Raw genomic sequence first — 13,105 nt, forward strand, 5'->3', positions numbered from 1 at the left:
CTCGAATTTGTTGCCCTCAAAATATTAGTTGGTAAAAATGAACAATAGAGGCTATGGAACAAATGTCATGGTTTTTTATCAGCTGGAGCTTACACTCAAAACCTCATATGAATCTAACCTTTAATTGAGTGAAAAAACATTGTCAAGAAATTAAACATGTCAATCTACATGGGAAAGGCCAGAGAACAAAAAAAATTTATTGGACAAAAGGTTCACAATTATATATATATTATACACTCACCTAAAGAATTATTAGGAAAACCATACTAATACTGTGTTTGACCCCCTTTTCGCCTTCAGAACTGCCTTAATTCTACGTGGCATTGATTCAACAAGGTGCTGAAAGCATTCTTTGGAAATGTTGGCCCATATTGATAGGATAGCATCTTGCAGTTGATGGACATTTGTGGGATGCACATCCAGGGCACGAAGCTCCCGTTCCACCACATCCCAAAGATGCTCTATTGGGTTGAGATCTGGTGACTGTGGGGGCCATTTCAGTACAGTGAACTCATTGTCATGTTCAAGAAACCAATTAGAAATTATTCGAGCTTTGTGACATTGTGCATTATCCTGCTGGAAGTAGCCATCAGAGGATGGGTACATTGTGGTCATAAAGGAATGGACATGGTCAGAAACAATGCTCAGGTAGGCCGTGGCATTTAAACCATGCCCAATTGGCACTAAGGGGCCTAAAGTGTGCCAAGAAAACATCCCCCACACCATTACACCACCACCACCAGCCTGCACAGTGGTAACAAGGCATGATGGATCCATGTTCTCATTCTGTTTACGCCAAATTCTCTACAATCTGAATGTCTCAACAGAAATCGAGACTCATCAGACCAGGCAACATTCTTCCAGTCTTCAACTGTCCAATTTTGGTGAGCTCGTGCAAATTGTAGCCTCTTCTTCCTATTTGTAGTGGAGATGAGTGGTACCTGGTGGGGACTTCTGCTGTTCAAGGTTGTGCGTGTTGTGGCTTCACAAATGCTTTGCTGCATACCTCGGTTGTAACGAGTGGTTATTTCAGTCAAAGTTGCTCTTCTATCAGCTTGAATCAGTCGGCCCATTCTCCTCTGACCTCTAGCATCAACAAGGCTTTTTCGCCCACAGGACTGCCGCATACTGGATGTTTTTCCCTTTTCACACCATTCTTTGTAAACCCTAGAAATGGTTGTTAGTGAAAATCCCAGTAACTGAGCAGATTGTGAAATACTCAGACCGGCCCGTCTGGCACCAACAACCATGCCACGCTCAAAATTGCTTAAATCACCTTTCTTTCCCATTCTGACATTCAGTTTGGAGTTCAGGAGATTGTCTTGACCAGGACCACACCCCTAAATGCATTGAAGCAACTGCCATGTGATTGGTTGATTAGTTAATTGAATAGGTGTTCCTAATAATCCTTTAGGTGAGTGTATATATTATATATATATATTATAGAAATATATTCACATGCCTGAAAATTCTTATCTCTAAAATTATTATAGGGCTATAATTAAGAAATAAAACACTCACTGTAAGAAGGATGGCTCTAAGGGCAAGAAAAATTTTCAAAGGATCACAGTTGGAGAATTGTGGAAGTTGGTTAGATCTTGGTGTCACCCAGAATCCAAAATAACAATTATACACCACCTCCATGTCAACAAGATATATTTGGAAGGGTTGCCAGAAGAAACTTCTGCTGTCATCAAATCACAAATGTAAGCATCTGGAGTTACATTTCATTGGAACTTGATCTGATAACACTTGTTGAGCTTTCTGGCATCAAAACAACTGAGATGGGTTTGGCGTAAAGAGCCATGCAGAAAAGAATGTGAAGTATTGGGGTGGATCTGTGATGTTTTGTTACTGTTTTACTTTCAGGTTCTCTGGGAGTCTTGTTCAGACACATGGCAACATGGACATTTTATGGAGGAATGGTCTCAAATCCTCTCCTAAGTGTTCTCCAATCTTTGAGAGCAGTGATGGTCACAAAGTACTCAGTTCAGAGGGGGCCAGTTATTGTGACACACCTTTTTGGATGGAATACGTTTTCTGCGTTGTCAAGACATAACAACACAATTGTCACTCAGTTAAAGGTTTGATGGTCAATCAAGATGATATACAACAAAGACTGATTTTTTTATTTTATTAATATTTACCTACAACTATGGAGGGTGTCTACAACTATGGAGGGTGTCTACAACTATGGAGGGTGTCTACAACTATGGAGGGTGTCTACAACTATGGAGGGTGTCTACAACTATGGAGGACACTCCATCCATGTGGTAGGAAATGGCATGACTAAGGGATACAGCTTATGATTGATAACTGGCTGAACACAACAGCTGGGAACTAACAGTTCTAAAATAAAATAAGGTTTATGTCAATGGGCAAGGGGGAAATAGCATGTAATACTGAACAATCTGGATGTCACACTGAGAACCATTGTAGCTTATCCTGTGTCATAGGGTGTAACTAACATTGACAACTCTCCTTCAAAGACAAATAGTAGGAAATTGTCTACACAAGAAACAACTTGTAATATTGGCACAATTACTGTTTAATGCCACTGTTGTAGTCAACAATGTTACTTAATCAAGAGGGGAGCATGCCAGTAGCTCAACAGCATGGCACCGTGTCTCTTGCTCCCATTTGACAAGCACTGTCCTGTCCCGCTGAATAGGGGAAGTACTGCAGTGAATGTTAGCTAACACTAGCTTTTATGGTAATCAAATAAATACCCAGGGGATACTAATGTTAGCTATATGTGAGATGTGGATTGGTTTATGCAAATCACTGGCAAACAGTAGAAGAGCAGGGTCAAAGTGCAAAGGTTTTATGGTGATGTAAATATGATGTGACTATTTAACTTTTTCACAGACTAAATGTTTTTTTAAAGATTCAAATTCACATTGATGTCAACCACACACAAGGTCCAATTTATTTTTTCTTTCATTTTAAGCTTTCGCCTCAAATTGCACCCTGAAAGTAATTAGTGTTAACTGTTCTGTGACAGAACAACACATTTGTTTACATTCCCGGGCACTGACATTTGACCTAGCAACTAATTTTACCAACCCTATACTAAATTATGACATTTCAAGAGTATGCAATAGACATCAGTGTGCATGGTTGATTGACTTGTAAAACAAGGGACATTCCCATATAACATTTTTGAATTTTTGTTAATTTATTTGGATTTTTTCATTTCTGAATGGAGTACAGCACAAAGTACTTTTTTGAATGGATCACTAAGAAACAGAGCAAGATGGAAGAGAGAGAGAGGGAGCGTAAAATGTGTAGCCTGTCCATAAAATAACAGCAGTATGGGGCCCCATCTCTCGGACCGAACATTGAGTTGATGAACGCAGCCATTGTCTGACCTGTGACTCCCCTTTTAATTAGTAGTTGTTCCTTTATTAATTTTAATCGCTTCTCTGCTGCTGGCATGGTTCCAGAGATGGTCTTCTGAGTGATGTAATGCTTCGATCAGGGCTGTTAAATACCTGGAATGTGACTGAGACAAATGTAGAGCTGCTAATGGGAGGGTGGGTGATGCTGCCACATCGGGGAGAATGGCCTGTTCTCTTTCAAAGAACAATATGTCACTATATTTTCTGATGGTGTGATGTGACTTAATGACACTGTGCCATGAATGTAAACATATGCATACACAGTAGACTGAAATCAAATAGAGTTTACCCAAAGGTGTTAATTATTCTGATAAGTATTAATTCTAATTTAACACGTTTTTAGTTACTCTCCTAGTGAACCTGAGGTAAATGTGTGTGTGAGCTCATGGTCCGATACGAGTTGTGTGTCTTTGCAGCTGTGTCCACTGTCGAGGCAATTTTTGTTCTAGACAGCAGTTCGGAATAACATGAGTCTCCCAACTATCACATTGAGCTGTTTGCATACCACAGCACTTGGCATTATGCTGCCACCTACAGCCTGACCAGGGAGCTGCAGCCAGCCCCAGAGCCCTGCTACCCCTGCCTGTCTATTTCCCAAATGGCACCTCCTTCTCACAGTATGGAGAACATGGCCCCGTTTGGGATGTGACGTTAGCGATGTGGGTGTCCAGCAGGCAGCACTATCTGCCGGGTTTAGTTTGTGACGGGACCAGCTGGTGCGTTAGTCTGAGCAAATGACGACATACAGAGTCTCAAACAATAAAGCTGTCCAAAGCACCCAACCATTTTTAGGAACTATTCAGGCTAAACCTCGCACCAATCCACAGTTGCAAAGATGTTATCATAAATTTAACACAGTCAGTAGGCGGCGTACAACAATTGACATATTCACCCGTTTACAGTTAAAGAATTAAATCTAAAGTCTCATCTAAATAAAACTATCATAATGTAAAAACGCCTGCGGTGTCAGACACTTTTTTATGACAGTTTGTGGTTGGTACATGTGAGAATTGTCAGAATTGCTTTGGAAGCTGCTCATGCGATCAATTCATTGGAGACCCATGAGTAGCTGATGGCTTGCTAAGTGCACAGACAAATTGCACACAATTCAAAATATTTCCCCCAAGTCAGCTGTTTGGCGACAGTAGCTAGTAATGATATTAGCATTCAGCTAGATGAAAAGGTAAAACCAAACTGAAATGTGTATGTAACAAATATGTCCAAGGTTGATTGCAATGGTGAAAAAACATCTAAACATTTTGACCAGTACGGCTCACACGATGAGACGTTTTTTTTTGGTGGAAAAGGATATAAAAAGAGATCCAAAGTCTTGCAAATTCCAGTCAGTACTGTTCAACCACTAATTAAGAAGTTGAAAAATTCGGGGATCTCTTGATACCAAGCAAAGGTCAGGTGGACCAAGAAATATTTCAGGCAGAACTGCCCGAGGAATTGTTCGGGATAAAAGGAAAAATCCACAGGTAACCTCAGGAGAAATGCAGGCTGCTCTGGAAAAAGACGGTGTGGTTGTTTCAAGGAGCACAATACGACGAGACTTGGAAAAAAATGTGTTGCATGGTCGAGTTGCCAGAAAGAAGCCTTTACCGCGCCAATGCCACAAAAAAGCCTGGTTACAATATGCACAACAAGAACTTGACACACCTCACAGCCTCTGGCACACTGTTGGAGTGACGAGACCAAAGTAGAGCTTTATGGTCACAACCATAAGTACTATGTTTGGAAAGGGGTGGGGGGGGGTGTGCTCTAAAGGCAAATTGATGGCAAGATGAATGCAGCATGTTATCAGAAAATACTGGCAGACAGTTTTGTACAGTACATTATTCTGCCCGAAAGCATGCGCATGGGACGCTCAGTTGAATGTGAAGCCCATAAGAATTTGTTTTGCCAGCTCAGTCATGTTTTCTAAATACAAATGGTACATACACTCACCTAAAGGATTATTAGGGACACCTGTTCAATTTCTCATTAATGCAATTATCTAATCAACCAATCACATGGCAGTTGCTTCAATGCATTTAGGGGTGTGGTCCTGGTCAAGACAATCTCCTGAACTCCAAACTGAATGTCAGAATGGGAAAGAAAGGTGATTTAAGCACTTCTGAGCGTGGCATGGTTGTTGGTGCCAGACGGGCCGGTCTGAGTATTTCACAGTCTGCTCAGTTACTGGGATTTTCACGCACAACCATTTCTAGGGTTTACAAAGAATGGTGTGAAAAGGGAAAAACATTCAGTATGCGGCAGTCCTGTGGGTGAAAATGCCTTGTTGATGCTAGAGGTCAGAGGAGAATGGGACGACTGATTCAAGCTGATAGAAGAGCAACTTTTCAACTTCTACCACAACACACACAACCTTGAGGCGGATGGGCTACAACAGCAGAAGACCCCACCGGGTACCACTCATCTCCACTACAAATAGGAAAAAGAGGCTACAATTTGCACGAGCTCACCAAAATTGGACAGTTGAAGACTGGAAGAATGTTGCCTGGTCTGATGAGTCTCGATTTCGGTTGAGACATTCAGATGGTAGAGTCAGAATTTGGCGTAAACAGAATGAGAACATGGATCCATCATGCCTTGTTACCACTGTGCAGGCTGCTGGTGGTGGTGTAATGGTGTGGGGGATGTTTTCTTGGCACACTTTAGGCCCCTTAGTGCCAATTGGGCATGGTTTAAGTGCCACGGCCTACCTGAGCATTGTTTCTGACCATGTCCATCCCTTTATGACCACAATGTACCCATCCTCTGATGGCTACTTCCAGCAGGATAATGCACCATGTCACAAAGCTTGAATCATTTCAAATTGGTTTCTTGAACATGACAATGAGTTCACTGTACTGAAATGGCCCCCACAGTCACCAGATCTCAACCCAATAGAGCATCTTTGGGATGTGGTGGAACGGGAGCTTCGTGTCCTGGATGTGCATCCCACAAATCTCCATCAACTGCAAGATGCTATCCTATCAGTATGGGCCAACATTTCTAAAGAATGCTTTCAGCACCTTGTTGAATCAGTGCCACGTAGAATTAAGGCAGTTCTGAAGGCGAAAGGGGGTCGAACACAGTATTAGTATGGTGTTCCTAAGAATCCTTTAGGTGAGTGTATACTGCCAATTCTCCAAGGTTATGCAAACTTTTAAGCACAACTGTAGGAGGAAAATATATGGATGCACAAATTACACTGGCAGCAATGTCACTGGAGTAGCTTAATCTGTTTAGGAAGTGAAGCCATCAAATCCCACAGGGACACAGATGGATAGCTACATCATTAAATGGGTGCTTTGTGATACTTGCAGTTACTCAGGAATTTTGGATCACACCAGAGGAGCAAAGTGGGTTCTACGTTTCTATTGCTGAAATTAGGTTTGTGTGTGTGTGCGTGTGTGTGTCTAGATGTGTGTGTTGAGTGTCCCTGTCCAAAAAAGTCTGGAAACAGCAGTCAACTGTGATGTTTTAGATGCAGTAGTTGTAGAAAAACTGCAGTGTACTGCAGTTGACCTAGATACACTGCAAAACAACGGCAGTATATGCAGTATTATTACAACACACTGCACTCAAACTGCAGTCATTTTTCAGAGGGTCTCTCATCAAGCACATGCAGTTTGCAAAAATCACAAGGCAACAAGCTGCTCAAAGTGGTTCTTTTAATGAGGCTGCCACTGAATTCATGAGCTGTCTTGTTTGTGTTTACAAGAATTACCCTCCATCCTTCTCCTCACTTTCCCTTTCTCATAAAACAGGACTGCTCTTTCGTGACTTGCATCCAATAATTTCACGCAACTCAGTCTTTCATTTTTACCAAAGTAATCACAAGCAAGACCACTGTGAGGTCTGTTTTTCAACACAGACTCTCTCCCAGGCAAAGTTTGTTTTTGCTGTTACTGCCGACATGGTACACTGAGGGACCGTTTTGTGAATTAGCAGCAAATTGAAGAGGGGGAGGGGAAGCTGAGAAAGGACAAAGTTGTAGTATTTGTATTTACTGCATGGGGGCAGTAGTGCAGCTCCCCACATCCAAGGCAGGATACACTAGATAGGCAGTGGTAGGCTGCTGAAACATTGACACCTACTCAGATCAGACCCCAGCGCCATTATTCACTCTCTCATCAACGCTCAGAAAGTCATCTTTTTTCTTTCTCTTTGAGAATTTCCCTTAATCGTTGAAAGAATGTCAAACGGTATTTTGATGCTCATTGTTCTCAGATGCTCCATTAGCCTGAACTGACATGCTTCATGTCATATCACAGGGACGTGTGCGGAATAAGAAAGTAATGTCCTTCTGTCCACTAAATGCTTTAATTCCCCAGGAAGTCTTTAACAGTATTTGAAATGGTACCCTATTCCTTAAACAAGGCTTTACTTTTCACTAGAACATTTTGGGCCCTGGTCAGAAGAAGTCCACTTTATAGTAAATAGGCTGCCCTGTCAGAAGTAGAGGTGGGCTTAGAAGACATCTTATTTCCTCTTCTAAGGAAATAGGACAATTCCTTGGAGAGGAATTGGACTTAACTGGGAGGAAACCTATTCTGTCATTAAAAAAATATGCAATTGATGGTATCCGCCATTTTAATGTGGTCAACTCGGTGAGCGTTCCATCTTGTTTGGCTACTACTTTCTGATCACCTGTTGGAGTCATGTGTTCACAACCCCCAAAGGGGTCAACTGGCGTCTACAGGGGGAACGTCTGGCATCTACAGGGGGAACGTCTGGCGTCTACAGGGGGAACGTCTGGCGTCTACAGGGGGAACGTCTGGCGTCTACAGGGGGAACGTCTGGCGTCTACAGGGGGAACGTCTGGCGTCTACAGGGGGAACGTCTGGCGTCTACAGGGGGAACAGCAGAGAAACAACGTATTTACATCCCAACAGACATACTGCAGTAATCTAAGCAATAGGTGCATCCACAGGGTATTTTTTGGGCGTACACCCTTATGCAACAAAGGAATTCATCATATATAACATGCATGTAACATGTTAGACAAATGCATGTAACCTTGACCAAAACAGCTGTGTGGATGATTCTTCAAGACATAAAGTAACTTTAAACGCTTCTCTACTAGGAGTCTCTGCAAATTTGGCAAAAATAATGCACAAGGCAAAACACACAACATCATTCTTATTTGCTGGTTCCTGCTCAACAATGCAAAAAGAAAAAGACAAAAGTGATAAGAAATTGACAGTGTATAGATGATTATTTACAATATGTTGATCAAAGTGTGGACAGACAGGTCAAGTGCTCAGCAGAAATTGTCGCTGGACCTCTTGATGAGACCCTAGGCTTCGGTACAGTCCCTGTCTGACTGACATTAGGGCAAATGAACGGCCCATCGCAAAGCGAAAAGTCTTTCTGTCCATGGGCAAGACGGCTAACACTAATTTCTTCTGTAAATTGCACTGGATTACAGTTTCTGCATCATGACAAAATATATATATTTTTAAATGTAACCCAGAGAGGTATGCCAAAAACATATTGTCGTCTTAGGCAGTTATAGTTACCCTCTCCTGACAACACTGACAGAGAATACTGTAAGTGGTTCTGTTGTTGACTGTCTGTTAAATGACTGAAATGGAAACCCTGGTGGCATTGATGTCCTCTGTTATGTGTATGCAGAGAAACTTGCGGACTGCTGATTCTCTCTTCTGCAGCCCTGTTTTTGGGGACTGGGGCGTGTTTCCTTGGCTTCCTAAAGTCAGCAATCATTTCCTTTGTTTTGCTGACACTGACGAGGAGAAGGTGTTGTCCTGGCACCTCAATGCCAGTTAGCTTATCACTTCCCTGTCGACTCGTTGTTGTCAGGCCAACATGAGTATGGAGTTGGTGTCATGCATAGCCATGCAATCCTGGGTGAACACAGGAATCAAAGTGCTGAAGACAAACCTCTGTGAGGCTCCAGTGTTTTTCCAATCCTCCTAGCCTGATGTCTACCAATCACAAAATCCACTGTTTAGTTACACAGAGTAATGTTCAGACCCCGTTTTCTGAGCTTGTTGACTACAGGTAAATTGAATTCTGAATTTCAGAAGTTTAGTGCTGAATTTATGTCGATTTTTTCAGAATGATAGATCACGTTGTGGACAACAAGGATTAACCGCCATGTACCTTTTAATACCCTTGTGCAATGTGTTCTGCTCAAATGTTCCGGCAGCTTTATGATGTGAACATGATATAAACAGAGCACCCACACGAAGATGAACATTAAAGGGGCATTTCACCCACGGGGACACTTAGTTGGTTTGTATCATGACTGAGAGATTTTCTAGGGCATTGTTTCACATATAACTGGCCAGAAGCAGCGCTGGAATGGTCTTTGTGGGCTAAACCATACATACATAAATTTTTTCCATTTTAAAAGCATAATTGGATGTCATTCAGTGATGTTAGTGGATATATTAATGAATAGACAATCTCACATTCACCTCTTCCTCAGAGCTAGAGATTGAGCATGATGCATTGCTTCTCTTGGCCTATGGGCAGAGCTACAGCCTTTTTAAATTACTACAAATTATGAACCAATATTTCTACCTACCCTATGATGAATGTAGCATCAACATTTTTCCTCTTTTTTATTCTGGTGTGGCAGTACTTCCTGCTCTGGCATAGTCCTTCCTCCAACCCAGGTATTGACTGGCTACTGCTAGCTAGCTTAATAACGTTACATTATGCAACACAATAGCTTGTTTACATGATTTGAAGGATTATTTATTCGCTTGTCAATAGTAAATTACCATTCAAAACAGTTATTTCTACATGCAAATGTGTGATTATGTTATTGTTTGTTGCACATGGGCATGACCAATGTTTCAAAATAACTATTGCTTTAAAATGTTCATATTTCAGTCTTCTAGGGAGGTGGTATCTACGTACCACATTGGATGCTTGCAATTGTGCTATTTTATGAAAAAAACTAATAAAGGGGATATGTTCAAATACTATGAAATCCAAATTTGCTCCTTCTACAATGTGTTAAGGAGACGTTTTATTTCTTCGACACGTGAATTGCCAACATTAGTAATTACTACATCAAATAGAGGTGAGCTATGCTGAAATTCACCTTTTAACATGCATGTATGATTAGTTGCACATTATTAAAGTGAATCAAATAAAACACAACGACAACTGGAGAGAAAAGCCAAGGCAACACATTTACAATGAAAGATCCAACTGGGTCTACATCAACAGGTGTACAGATGCAGCCAATGGAAAACAGTCACAGCCAAGTGTATAAACTCTGTTTAATCGTTCTACACACGTCATTACATTTCTAATCATTAGCACAGAAACAAAACGATCTACTTGTACAGACCAGAGCCCCCCGACACAAGGGTGGCGCCCTGTTCTGTACACATATCTCTGATTGTCTCTAATTATACAGTAGCATTTACATGTGTATTGTGCATTAAGTTAATGGGTTACATCAAAGGAAGTTCCTAACATGAGAAGTTCAAAATAGGTTTTATCACATAGAATGTATCTCAACATCCAAGCCCCTGATTAACATTTGGCATCTTAAAGTCAAGGTGTCTTTGTTGTGGTGGTTGTAGAAGGAGCTTTGATGGCTGAAGGGAGTGTAGTGAAGTGTCTGCTTTTGGTCTGTCTGTAGCCCCAGGACTTTGGGGATAATTCTGTGTGAGTTGGCCCAGTCACTGTTGATTTTCACACACTGGGTCATCTGCAAAGAGCCCTCCCTTCTTCCCTCCCTTTTTCTTCTAATCCCACCCCCTCTTTCCACTCTCTTTTTCTTTAGCACTTTTTTCCTGCAACTGCCCCTCCTTGTTTCAGAGATTAAAACAGTAATTTTGAAGATGGCATATTTTGATGTGACACGGGAAGGGCTGACAAAAGAAATCCTTTAAACACACTCATCATCCATTTTAACTACCCAGGGCCATTTCCTTATTGGTCCCAACCAACTCGGTCCGCAGTCTGGCTTGTCTCCTTCCTTCCTAACATCCTTTTCCTCTCTGTTGCTTTTTTGCTGTCCTTCTGGACTCATCAATCTATGTGACAGGTGGACGTCATCCATCTATTGAATGGGAGATACTATTTAGCTATGTTTTATTCAAAGACTCAATTGTGTATAATAATAATACACATGTGTTTCACCTAATCTCAAGTTAACTGATATTGGTTACCTACATATACAGAATACTTTTTTTTTTGTGTGGACATTTTCTGGTACATTGAACATAACAATAACAATTTACTTTTAGTGCAAATACCACCCCTGGCATAATGGCTTGAGTGAGGATACTGTTCGTTTGAAGGTTAAAGGAGAATATAGCTGGCCTCCAATGTCACCTTGGCTCCAGGTGGTGTCACTCAAAACTCCACATCCTGTCTCTCAACATGGTCCTAGCATGGTCCTCTAATTACCGGTGAATTGATAATTAACACAGGCAGAAGGGTACATTACCAAAGGATGTATGTAGCGGTGAGTAATATACTGTATATTTATGGTTTGAGGGGAAAAAACAGCTTCCTCAACTTCCTGTTCTTTGCTTCCCAGAAAATGTAAAGTATGCTGGGGACCAGTTGTTTGTACTGTCATTTCACTTCCCTCACACATTGTACTATATAAGGTAATCCCAAGCATAGGTTTTTCTTTTGTTGTAGAAATCTGCATTAAACATCTGGCTAACCAGTGGGCCGAATAAATCATTTGCTGTGCTCAGGTTGTGCAAATTCACGTTCAAAGTCAAATATGTCAGAGTGGGACCTGCACTGAGAGTCGGTTAGGCTAAAAAGAAAATCCCAAGTCAAAAACCGTTATCAATCTTTTCACAAAATTGGTGAGTGCAAATTATGTCCTGAAACTTAATGGAAAAAACATGGCTGTTTTCTTAGCTGCACTAACTGGGAGAAAAATGACTTTTAACAACTTTGTTGATAACAAAGAACAAATTCCAACTTCCAGATGTTAAGAAGAATCCAAGGCCCTACGTGTTTCAGTGTAATTAACTTTTCTGTGTGATTCTACTGACCATGACCATAACATGTTAGAAATGTTTGCATGTTGCATTGATATTTTTGGTTAGGGTAGATACAGTATGTCATTCAGGGTGGTCGTTAACGTAGTTGCTGGCAGTAACACGTTGAACGTTTCGGGTTATATTAACCAGCTAGAATTATGAAGAAGAAGCTAATGTAAATTGAGCTTTGCTATCAAGTTCTCATTATATATTTTGCTTGAAGTGAGACAGACAGTGGAGTGGTGCTCAGTTCCCCTGAGAAAACCTTTTACAAATTGTATCAATGAAGTAAATACCAAGAAAAGAATTGCTTTAATATGAACATCGTCCCTATAGACCACATAGGTAAGGCTAACAACACAGTGTTAAAAGTGCCATATATTTTTGTCAGTTTTGTGTCTCCATGCTATCTCACATCTCACGATTAAAGCTGGGGTTTGGTAGCTGGCAGGGTGAATGATGTTTTGGCTTTTGTGGATTCTTCTCATTCTGGTGCTGTCCACAGACACTTCCTGACCTTTTCGGATGTGACAGCACTGTGCCCTGGGAGAAGAGAACAGAGTGGTGACACACAGTTGGTCAGGGACACGTGGAAATGCATGAGCAGGGGAGGGAAGTCATGCTCTCCTCCTACAAGTACAGTGGATATAAAAAGTCTACACACCCCTGTGTAAATGCCAGGTTCTTGTGATGTAAAAGAATGAGACAAAGATAAAT

This window comes from Esox lucius, chromosome 17, assembly GCF_011004845.1.
Source record: "Esox lucius isolate fEsoLuc1 chromosome 17, fEsoLuc1.pri, whole genome shotgun sequence".
In the NCBI taxonomy this organism is placed as follows: domain Eukaryota; kingdom Metazoa; phylum Chordata; class Actinopteri; order Esociformes; family Esocidae; genus Esox; species Esox lucius.